The sequence below is a fragment of the Salvia hispanica genome, chromosome 1 (genome assembly GCF_023119035.1).
Source record: "Salvia hispanica cultivar TCC Black 2014 chromosome 1, UniMelb_Shisp_WGS_1.0, whole genome shotgun sequence".
Taxonomy (NCBI): Eukaryota; Viridiplantae; Streptophyta; class Magnoliopsida; order Lamiales; family Lamiaceae; genus Salvia; species Salvia hispanica.
Genome location: NC_062965.1, coordinates 31,187,700 through 31,199,723, shown reverse-complemented (window position 1 = coordinate 31,199,723; position 12,024 = coordinate 31,187,700). Strand labels below are relative to the sequence as shown.

The following is a 12,024-nucleotide window of genomic DNA, read 5'->3' as shown; positions in this document are numbered from 1 at the left end:
AAGCCATGGGTTAACATTCTTAAAGCATTGTGTTGACATTCTCAAAGCATTGTGTTGATATTTTCGAAACACTATATTGACATTTTCATCCAAAATCATAATTTGGAGTTTTTTTTTATCTTTTTTTTTTATTTTATTAATAAAAATGAAAATTACACGTGGCAAATTGTAGACCACACATTTTCTAAAATCCTATGGCCTTAAATTAGTTGTAGTTAGCAATTAAATGATGAGTTAGCAAGTGATCACTCCCCATATATATTAAATGTTAAACTATATATAATTAATAATCGTAAACATAGTAAAAAAATCACTAAATTTTAGTATATGGAGTAATATTTCTGAATTATTATAAAAATGTGTTTTAAGTATATAATTCTGTCACAGCCTCATTGGGAATGAATAAATAGAATTTATTAGTATTAGTTTGGGAACACGCTGTGCATATTCAATTATTGATGCCATAACCATTCTTAGAAAATCACTCTAAGTGGAGAACATTATATCATCTACATATACTAAAATAAATTAATTATGTTTGGTTGCGTAAGAAGCCACCATCGGGCTTGTGATAGCTAATCATATTTGTTTAAATTCAGCCCTCATTCCATCTCTCTCTAATATTATGACAATTGTGTGGCCACAATTATACGTAATTCAAGTACGTCCATTTTGTTTGTTTGGATGCATGACAATTTTCACGCCAAAGTCCATACTCTCTTTCACATCGCAAAACCCAATTTTCAAAATAGCTACCAGACATTTTCCTACTTTTTAATTGCTCTTGTCCTCTTCATCTTTTTTAATTTTTTTCATTACTGCATATATATGTGTATTGTAAAAAGGACAGCATAATATATAATTGTATATATGTTTTTTGTGTTTATATATATGTTATTTTTTTTCGATTTAATTGAACTATCGTGCTTTGTCCCAGTGATATAAGGATAGTGGGTTTCTATTGTGGGAAAACTGATAAAATGTACTCCAGATATGAAATGATCTTCTTTCAATTAAATAAACAAGTTAGTTATCAATATGTCTATGCGTTGCATGTCATTGATTGGATGAAATTACTACTAAGTATGATTGGTGAATGTTTACACTTTTGTAAAAATAAATTATAGCATCGTGGATATATGTGTCATTGGTTCAGGAATAGGGTACCCATACAAAAAAGTTTCATCCTACAATAAAGTAATCATTTCGGTAGTTGAAGTCTTGAAGATAAATAGTTTAATTTTCTACTAATACCAATTTTGCTTAATTTCAATTTTCAATCTTCTTTTTCCTTGACAAAATAACTAGCAAAATAAGGGCGGTCCATATCTGTTACTCCGTACCATTTTGACATAGAAATTATATATAAGGAGGTGATCAATGGCTAACAAGCTTAATTTGTTAATTTTACTAATTTATTATTAATAATAATAAAAATATCAAGCGATGACATTAGCATGTTAACACAAATCTAGTTGACATACTTATATACTCGTGTTGGCATTTAAATATAGATGTCAACGCAGAGATATAAGTATGCCAATTAAAGTTGTATTGATATATTAATGTCATCGTGTTGACATTTTTTATATGTAGGTTGACAAATTAGCAAAATTAATAAATTAAATTAGTTAGCGGTCTAATAGGACCTCATATTTATACCTTAATGTATAGGAATCTGCTAAATTAAAAACCCATTTCAAAAAAAAAATATATATATATATATATATATATATATATATATATATAAGATTGTGATCAATTGAGATTATTTATGCTAATTGAGAAATGAGATGCAATATCAGCCACTCATTTTTATTAAATGAGTGGTCCAGATTTTGCCACACAATAAATATTTTTAGATTAATTTAATATGAAAGGATAGAATGGTAATTTCATATTTTAATTAGGATTTCATCTTCACGTTCCATAGATAGAACTCCAAACCTTGCTGGCTTTGCTGCTGAAATTCTGCTAGTGATCGCTTTCTGATCAAATCCGACCGCCGGATCTGAGAAGCAGGATCGGTAAGGACTCCAGAGAGCGGCGATCAGTAATTTCATGTTTTAATTAGGGCAGAATGGATGAATCGAGGGAAGCAGCAACAACAGGATGAATTGAGGGAGATTCCGGCGAGGCAAGACTGGGAAATTGATGCCTCGAAATTCGTGGTCAAATCTGTGCTGGCGCGGGGCACTTTTGGCACCGTTCACCGCGGCGTTTATGACGGAGAGGATGTTGCAGGTATGTGTATTAATTTTTTCTTTTTTATGGATCAAGATAAATCAGATTAGGAGATGTTAGAATTTGACTGAATTTTGTGTTGTTTTCAATTCAGCAATGTGGCTAATTGACATGTTTTGGAATGGGAAATCTTTTTGTGAAGATGAAAATAGTCTATGCATTCCATGTGTTTGTTAATTTGTCTCAATATCAGTAGGATACAGCTTGGTGTGAATTTTTTTTTGCCTTGTAGTGCTTGCTGTGATGACTGTAGACTAAGTAGTTGTTTTTCCTTGATCATGATTTGATGAGTTGCTATTAACTTGTGTTTTTGCTATCAAAATTTTTATGAGATTTTTGCTTCTGTTGCAACCATATTACCATATTTTTGCAGTAGATGATTCAATTGTATTGGATGTGAACTCATTTGAGAGATTGATTTTCCAATATTTGCTTTTGTTATAGGATTTGAACTTTTTGCAAGCTTAATTGTTGATTTGTTTATGGAATTGGAAGTATTATCAGGAATTGGATGTCAACAAAACTTGGATTTGGGTTGCAGAATTTACCCCAAGAGAAAATGCCTCAACTTGTATAGATAATCAGGAAGAGGGATGAGCATTTGGCACAGGATGACGATGAAATTGAGCTTGATATTGAGGCTCTTGATACGGAAACGTTGTGGGAATTTGATCGGTTTGTGACCAATTGGAAGAAGATGGTGAGCAAGACAAAGCGGCAAGCGTTGATGATGAACAACAATCCAGCTGCTGGAGTTTCTATTCCCTCCAGTCCTGTTACTGATGCTGATGTGGTAAGTTAAATTTGCATCAAGATTTTTGTCTTTTTTGTGGTATTTTCACTGTTTATTCATGTTGTTGGTAATGTTGTGTAGGGCGCATTGAGCGACAAGAATGATGATTGTGGCAAGATGATGAAAGAAAATGATGAAGAAGATGTAGATATTGATGACGATATGCCAGCAGCGAGCTTCCCTGCTGTGGTGGAGATTGAGATTGAGAGAGAAGGTGTTGTTGGGCAGGAGAATGATGGTGTTGTTGGACAGGAGAATGATGGTAGAGGCAATGCCAGCAGTAGCTCAAGCAGTTCTGGCAGCTCAAGTAGCGATTCGTCATCCTCGAGTGGTATTGATACTGATTCTTCTTGCGTTTCTACATTGTGTTGGGGGTGAAAGTATGGAAAACGGAAACAGAAACAGATGTTCATTCGTTTGAGCTTGCTTTTTACAGATTCTGATTTAGGGAGTTCCTCTGGTAGTGAGTCCGACGCAGATGATTGACCAATTTGATGATTGAACTTTTATTTGATGATTGAATTGGATGTATGGCAGTTTTGTTGCTTTTTCTTGCCTGTTAACTGTGATATCTCAACTTTGTTTTAGTTCATTTGATATTTTAGCTATTGATATGTGAATTATAAGTGTTATTTTTTAGTTGTTGACATTCGATATTCTCGGTATTGATATGTCAATTGTAAGTGTTATTTTTTAGTTGTTGACATTTTAATATGAGTTGTTGACATTCGATATTTTCGGTATTGATATGTCAATTATAAGTGTTATTTGTTAGTTGTTGACATTTTAATACGAGTCGTTGACATTCGATATTCTCAATATTGAAGAAATGTTAAATGTACAATTTTTTTATTGTTGTTGGATGATTTATCAAGTATGAAAGGAACGGAAAATACGTAAAGAATTCTGCTTTTGAGGCAAATGTTACGTGTCTCTCTCTTTTATTTCTCCAAATTAAAGCATGAAATATTTTGCACTCTGGTTGTTTGGTAATATTTCTCATTTGAAAATTAGTTGCTAAGATTTAGTTATCTCCCTTTTTTAATATCAACTATGCATGTCAACTACCTATATAATCTATGTCAACTACGTATACAATTAATAACATTTGTTGTTGACATCGTGGTTCCCATAAATAACATTTGTTGTTGACATCGTAGTTGACATATTGTCTCCGTAGTTGACATCGCGAAAATGACAATTATGCCCCCTAGCTGACATAATGTTTGAGTAGTTGACATTACGCGAAAATTGTGAATGAGTGGCTGAAAATGCATCTCATTTCTCAATTAAGCTAAAAAATCTCAACCTAACAAGACCCGTTGTTGATATTTGATTTTGCTCTCTATTGACATCTATTGTATGATTTTGTTTTTTTTTTTTAATTTTAAGATTTGTTTTCTAAGTTGTACACACTTTATACAAGCTGTTGACATTTGGTTATAAGTTGTTGACATTTCAATACAAGTTGGAGTCAGACTTGCCTCCGTGCTACTCGCTGATGAGGGCGTCCAGGCTGCCCCAGTCCTGCCTGGAGGGGTAATTACAATTACAATTCATGTTTTTAAGGTTAATTATAATTAAAAATTATGTCAACTATATATACTAGCCATGTCAACAACTAATATAATTATGTCAACTATGGTGCATATCGTGTCAACGGTACATACAAGTCATGTCAACTACGGTACATATCGTGTCTACTACACGTACAAACCATGTCAACTATGTTACATACTATGTCAACTACACGTACAAGCCATGTCAACTATACATAGAAACCATGTCAACAACAATTATAAGTCATGTCATCTACACGTACAAGCCATGTCAACAACAATCAGAGTTGTTTTTTAGTTGTTAACATATACTAAAAGTTATTGACATTATCTTATTAGTTGTTGATATTTGATTCTGCTCTCTAATGACATCTATCTTATAATTTTCTTTATTAATTATAATATTTGTTTTCTGAGTTGTTGACACTTTATACAAGCTGTTGACATTTGGTTATAGACATTTGGTTACCAGGTTGTTGACATTTCAATACAATTTGTTGAACTGATTAACATTTGATATAACTGCTAAGTTCAAACTTCAGAATCCACAATAATAGTTTTAAAACCCATCCAACTATATAATTTAAGATTACTTACACATGGAGATGTAGTCATATAATTTAAGATTACTTAAACATATAATTTAATTATGCTCAATTATAATTCATGTTTTTAAGGTTAGTTACAATTAAAAATCATGTCAACTATATATACTAGTCATGTCAACAACTAATATAATTATGTCAACTATGGTGCATATCGTGTCAACGACACATACAAGTCATGTCAACTACGGTACATATCGTGTCAACTACACGTACAAGCCATGTCAACTATGTTACATACTATGTCAACTACACATAGAACCATGTTAACAACAATTATAAGTCATGTTAACAACAATTATAAGCCATGTCAACTACACATAGAACCATGTCAACAACAATTATAAGCCATGTCAACTACACATAGAAACCATGTCAACAACAATTATAACCAAATGTCAACTACACTTTCAAGCCATGTCAACAACAATTCAGTCATTTTATAAAAACAATATACTATTTAATCTTAGTTTTAGTTATTTTATTTTAACAATATTCTCTACTTTCTCTTTCCTTTTCTCCTGTTGTTTTTCTTTGTTCGTTTCAACTTGTGCGTCATCCATTGGGCTTGCAGCTGGTGGTGAGATAGGAGAGGCTGATTCATTGGCTCACCCCTTTAGGATCATAACCTGGCGATGTAGGGATATTTTCTCTGTTTCTTTCTTCTGCATACTGCTTGTAAATTAGTTCTACAATGTTAGTATATAAACTGTAGGAGTAATCTAATGTCAACTCAGAGAAACATATGTAAACAAAATGATGTACTTACTTCATCAAAGAAATGTCCAAATTTAAAAGTTGGAAATTCGGTCAAATCTTCAAGAACTTCCTTTTCTTTTTCAGCAATAACTATTGATTCAGATATTGTTTTCCAGTGATCAAAAGTATCATGCTTGTCTTGAAGGAACGTCTTGGACAAATGAAGAAACTTGTCGGCCACAGATTCAAGTGAAGTCGTTTGGCTTCCAAGTGCATATCAACTCAAGCAGTTGCATCAAGAAGCAAAACACATATGATGACTGGTGTGGGGGAGGGGTATTGATTGACAAGAGAAACCTCATATACTTATTCAGAGACAATAAAATTACAAAATCCACTGGATAAAAAACAGGCATAAAACACCAAAATATGATTACACATCATCCCTAAGACCCTAACTGTTGGGAACATCCATGAATTGACACTTGAGGAGATTCTAGTAAAGATTGAAAAGACTTACAGCTATGCCACATGCAATGAGTCCAGGCTTCTCCCTGTCATCCATACGGACACATAGCAGTAGAAAAGCTCCTATATACCAGGGGATTGCACCCAGAAAGAAACTAGTAATAAACCTAGCAAAAAAGCAGCAAAATCAGAGAAGTTCCTATTTCACTGAACAAGATGGTAAATCATTCAACTATCATGAAACTATCAGCTGCACCGCATACATTATCTCTTAAGAAAAGCATTTTTGAAATAATTAAGTAGACAATGACTGCTAGATAAACTTACAAGAGCCATCCAAGACCAACACCAAAACAGGGGAGTCGTTCCTCCCTAAAAGGTCCATGAGCAACAACATGACCTAGAAACATTTATATGTTTTCTACAGTCATCCTAACAGCCATTCAAACAAGCATACACTATGTCAATATAATTATGTCAACACCTATTCAAACAAGCATACACTACTACTGTCAATAGTATATTATTATAGCTATGTCAATAGCTAGTATATAAAATGTCAATAATCTTAAAATTTTTAAAATCAAACAGAATAAATCAATATCAATTATACACGATATCATGTCAATAAGAAGTATACCCTGTTGACAACAAGTGCATGCATGTTATTACGATTATGTCAATAGATAAAGTACATAATAAATCTATGTCAATAACAAGTGTACCCTATCGACAGCAAGTGCATGTATATTCTTAAAATTATGTCAATAGATAAAGTACATAATAAATCAATGTCAATAACAAGTATATCTCATATATAGCAAACACAATTATCTGGTTACTATTATGTCAATTTGACTATGTCAACAACGATTCTAATAAGTATACACTATGTCAATAACAAGTATATCATGATTAAAGCAAACATAATTATCTTATTACTTTTATATCAATTGTTAAAGTTTATAATGTCAACAACAATCCAAATAAGCATACACTATGTCAACAGTATACAATATCATCTCAATGACAAGTATATGTTGTTTATAGAAAACACAAGTCTATTATCATAACTATGTCAATAGCTATTGTATGAAATGTCAATAATCTTAAAAATTTAAACAAATCCTTAACTGGAAGCAGATGCATGTTCTCTTTTGTTTTTTCCAGCAGCCTTGTTGATTTCCCCCTCTTCCGAATCTACCATCGCTAATCAACAATAAAAAATCAGCAGAAATCGAATTCAGAAGAAAACAAATCCAGATCTGTTTTAATACACTAAAATCGAAGCAATATACTTAAAATTTGAATCAATTTCTTAACCTGAAGAATTCGCTTCAACGACCGCCGATTTGGAATGCCTTTTTCCGGCTACAATCGGTGCTTCAACTTCAACTACTTCTTCGATCCTCATTTTTGGAAATTAATTGATGTAGAAAACTGAACGAAGTCTAAGATTAGGAGATGAATAGCGACGAAGGGAAGAGAAGATGCAGAATTGTAGGAGAAATTTGGGAGAGAACTCAGAGAAATGTTTGAGAGTTTTACGGCGTGTTTTGAATACAGCTGAAACATTTTAGAACTAAAATGACAAAAATACCCCCCTGTTGACATAAACCAGGCGCTGTTGACATCGCGCGAAGATTGTGAATGGGTGGCTGAGATTGCATCTCAATTCTCAATTAGGCCCAAAAATCTCAACCTAACAGGACCCTATATATATATATATATATATATATATATATATAGAGGATTGTGATCAATTGAGATTATTTATGCTAATTGAGAAATGAGATGCAATATCAGCCACTCATTTTTATTAAATGAGTGGTCCAGATTTTGCCACACAATAAATATTTTTAGATTAATTTAATATGAAAGGATAGAATGGTAATTTCATGTTTTAATTAGGATTTCATCTTCACGTTCCATAGATAGAACTCCAAACCTTGCTGGCTTTGCTGCTGAAATTCTGCTAGTGATCGCTTTCTGATCAAATCCGACCGCCGGATCTGAGAAGCAGGATCGGTAAGGACTCCAGAGAGCGGCGATCAGTAATTTCATGTTTTAATTAGGGCAGAATGGATGAATCGAGGGAAGCAGCAACAACAGGATGAATTGAGGGAGATTCCGGCGAGGCAAGACTGGGAAATTGATGCCTCGAAATTCGTGGTCAAATCTGTGCTGGCGCGGGGCACTTTTGGCACCGTTCACCGCGGCGTTTATGACGGAGAGGATGTTGCAGGTATGTGTATTAATTTTTTCTTTTTTATGGATCAAGATAAATCAGATTAGGAGATGTTAGAATTTGACTGAATTTTGTGTTGTTTTCAATTCAGCAATGTGGCTAATTGACATGTTTTGGAATGGGAAATCTTTTTGTGAAGATGAAAATAGTCTATGCATTCCATGTGTTTGTTAATTTGTCTCAATATCAGTAGGATACAGCTTGGTGTGAATTTTTTTTTGCCTTGTAGTGCTTGTTGTGATGACTGTAGACTAAGTAGTTGTTTTTCCTTGATCATGATTTGATGAGTTGCTATTAACTTGTGTTTTTGCTATCAACATTTTTATGAGATTTTTGCTTCTGTTGCAACCATATTACCATATTTTTGCAGTAGATGATTCAATTGTATTGGATGTGAACTCATTTGAGAGATTGATTTTCCAATATTTGCTTTTGTTATAGGATTTGAACTTTTTGCAAGCTTAATTGTTGATTTGTTTATGGAATTGGAAGTATTATCAGGAATTGGATGTCAACAAAACTTGGATTTGGGTTGCAGAATTTACCCCAAGAGAAAATGCCTCAACTTGTATAGATAATCAGGAAGAGGGATGAGCATTTGGCACAGGATGGCGATGAAATTGAGCTTGATATTGAGGCTCTTGATACGGAAACGTTGTGGGAATTTGATCGGTTTGTGACCAATTGGAAGAAGATGGTGAGCAAGACAAAGCGGCAAGCGTTGATGATGAACAACAATCCAGCTGCTGGAGTTTCTATTCCCTCCAGTCTTGTTACTGATGCTGATGTGGTAAGTTAAATTTGCATCAAGATTTTTGTCTTTTTTGTGGTATTTTCACTGTTTATTCATGTTGTTGGTAATGTTGTGTAGGGCGCATTGAGCGACAAGAATGATGATTGTGGCAAGATGATGAAAGAAAATGATGAAGAAGATGTAGATATTGATGACGATATGCCAGCAGCGAGCTTCCCTGCTGTGGTGGAGATTGAGATTGAGAGAGAAGGTGTTGTTGGGCAGGAGAATGATGGTGTTGTTGGACAGGAGAATGATGGTAGAGGCAATGCCAGCAGTAGCTCAAGCAGTTCTGGCAGCTCAAGTAGCGATTCGTCATCCTCGAGTGGTATTGATACTGATTCTTCTTGCGTTTCTACATTGTGTTGGGGGTGAAAGTATGGAAAACGGAAACAGAAACAGATGTTCATTCGTTTGAGCTTGCTTTTTACAGATTCTGATTTAGGGAGTTCCTCTGGTAGTGAGTCCGACGCAGATGATTGACCAATTTGATGATTGAACTTTTATTTGATGATTGAATTGGATGTATGGCAGTTTTGTTGCTTTTTCTTGCCTGTTAACTGTTAACTAACTGTGATATCTCAACTTTGTTTTAGTTCATTTGATATTTTAGCTATTGATATGTGAATTATAAGTGTTATTTTTTAGTTGTTGACATTCGATATTCTCGGTATTGATATGTCAATTGTAAGTGTTATTTTTTAGTTGTTGACATTTTAATACGAGTTGTTGACATTCGATATTTTCGGTATTGATATGTCAATTATAAGTGTTATTTGTTAGTTGTTGACATTTTAATACGAGTCGTTGACATTCGATATTCTCGATATTGAAGAAATGTTAAATGTACAAATTTTTTATTGTTGTTGGATGATTTATCAAGTATGAAAGGAACGGAAAATACGTAAAGAATTCTGCTTTTGAGGCAAATGTTACGTGTCTCTCTCTTTTATTTCTCCAAATTAAAGCATGAAATATTTTGCACTCTGGTTGTTTGGTAATATTTCTCATTTGAAAATTAGTTGCTAAGATTTAGTTATCTCCCTTTTTTAATATCAACTATGCATGTCAACTACCTATATAATCTATGTCAACTACGTATACAATTAATAACATTTGTTGTTGACATCGTGGTTCCCATAAATAACATTTGTTGTTGACATCGTAGTTGACATATTGTCTCCGTAGTTGACATCGCGAAAATGACAATTATGCCCCCTAGCTGACATAATGTTTGAGTAGTTGACATTACGCGAAAATTGTGAATGAGTGGCTGAAAATGCATCTCATTTCTCAATTAAGCTAAAAAATCTCAACCTAACAAGACCCGTTGTTGATATTTGATTTTGCTCTCTATTGACATCTATTGTATGATTTTGTTTTTTTTTTTTAATTTTAAGATTTGTTTTCTAAGTTGTACACACTTTATACAAGCTGTTGACATTTGGTTATAAGTTGTTGACATTTCAATACAAGTTGGAGTCAGACTTGCCTCCGTGCTACTCGCTGATGAGGGCGTCCAGGCTGCCCCAGTCCTGCCTGGAGGGGTAATTACAATTACAATTCATGTTTTTAAGGTTAATTATAATTAAAAATTATGTCAACTATATATACTAGCCATGTCAACAACTAATATAATTATGTCAACTATGGTGCATATCGTGTCAACGGTACGTACAAGTCATGTCAACTACGGTACATATCGTATCTACTACACGTACAAACCATGTCAACTATGTTACATACTATGTCAACTACACGTACAAGCCATGTCAACTATACATAGAAACCATGTCAACAACAATTATAAGTCATGTCATCTACACGTACAAGCCATGTCAACAACAATCAGAGTTGTTTTTTAGTTGTTAACATATACTAAAAGTTATTGACATTATCTTATTAGTTGTTGATATTTGATTCTGCTCTCTAATGACATCTATCTTATAATTTTCTTTATTAATTATAATATTTGTTTTCTGAGTTGTTGACACTTTATACAAGCTGTTGACATTTGGTTATAGGTTGTTGACATTTCAATACAATTTGTTGAACTGATTAACATTTGATATAACTGCTAAGTTCAAACTTCAGAATCCACAATAATAGTTTTAAAACCCATCCAACTATATAATTTAAGATTACTTACACATGGAGATGTAGTCATATAATTTAAGATTACTTAAACATATAATTTAATTATGCTCAATTATAATTCATGTTTTTAAGGTTAGTTACAATTAAAAATCATGTCAACTATATATACTAGTCATGTCAACAACTAATATAATTATGTCAACTATGGTGCATATCGTGTCAACGGCACATACAAGTCATGTCAACTACGGTACATATCGTGTCAACTACACGTACAAGCCATGTCAACTATGTTACATACTATGTCAACTACACATAGAACCATGTTAACAACAATTATAAGTCATGTTAACAACAATTATAAGCCATGTCAACTACACATAGAACCATGTCAACAACAATTATAAGCCATGTCAACTACACATAGAAACCATGTCAACAACAATTATAACCAAATGTCAACTACACTTTCAAGCCATGTCAACAACAATTCAGTCATTTTATAAAAACAATATACT

General features: G+C 33.2%; 1 long non-coding RNA gene and 2 pseudogenes across 1 annotated transcript; 2 read left to right on the top strand and 1 right to left on the bottom strand.

The window, feature by feature from the left end:
* The first annotated feature begins 2,084 nt into the window (after positions 1 to 2,084).
* On the top strand, positions 2,085 to 3,523 carry LOC125194166 (annotated as a pseudogene).
* Positions 3,524 to 6,459: 2,936 nt separating this feature from the next.
* LOC125203397 lies at positions 6,460 to 8,069 on the bottom strand. Its single transcript, XR_007173360.1, has 4 exons — positions 7,692 to 8,069; positions 7,503 to 7,577; positions 6,696 to 6,800; positions 6,460 to 6,535 (listed from the first exon to the last, which is right to left on the bottom strand). It is a non-coding gene; the product is annotated as an uncharacterized LOC125203397 (long non-coding RNA).
* Positions 8,070 to 8,453: 384 nt separating this feature from the next.
* LOC125194158 lies at positions 8,454 to 9,892 on the top strand (annotated as a pseudogene).
* Positions 9,893 to 12,024: the final 2,132 nt, after the last annotated feature.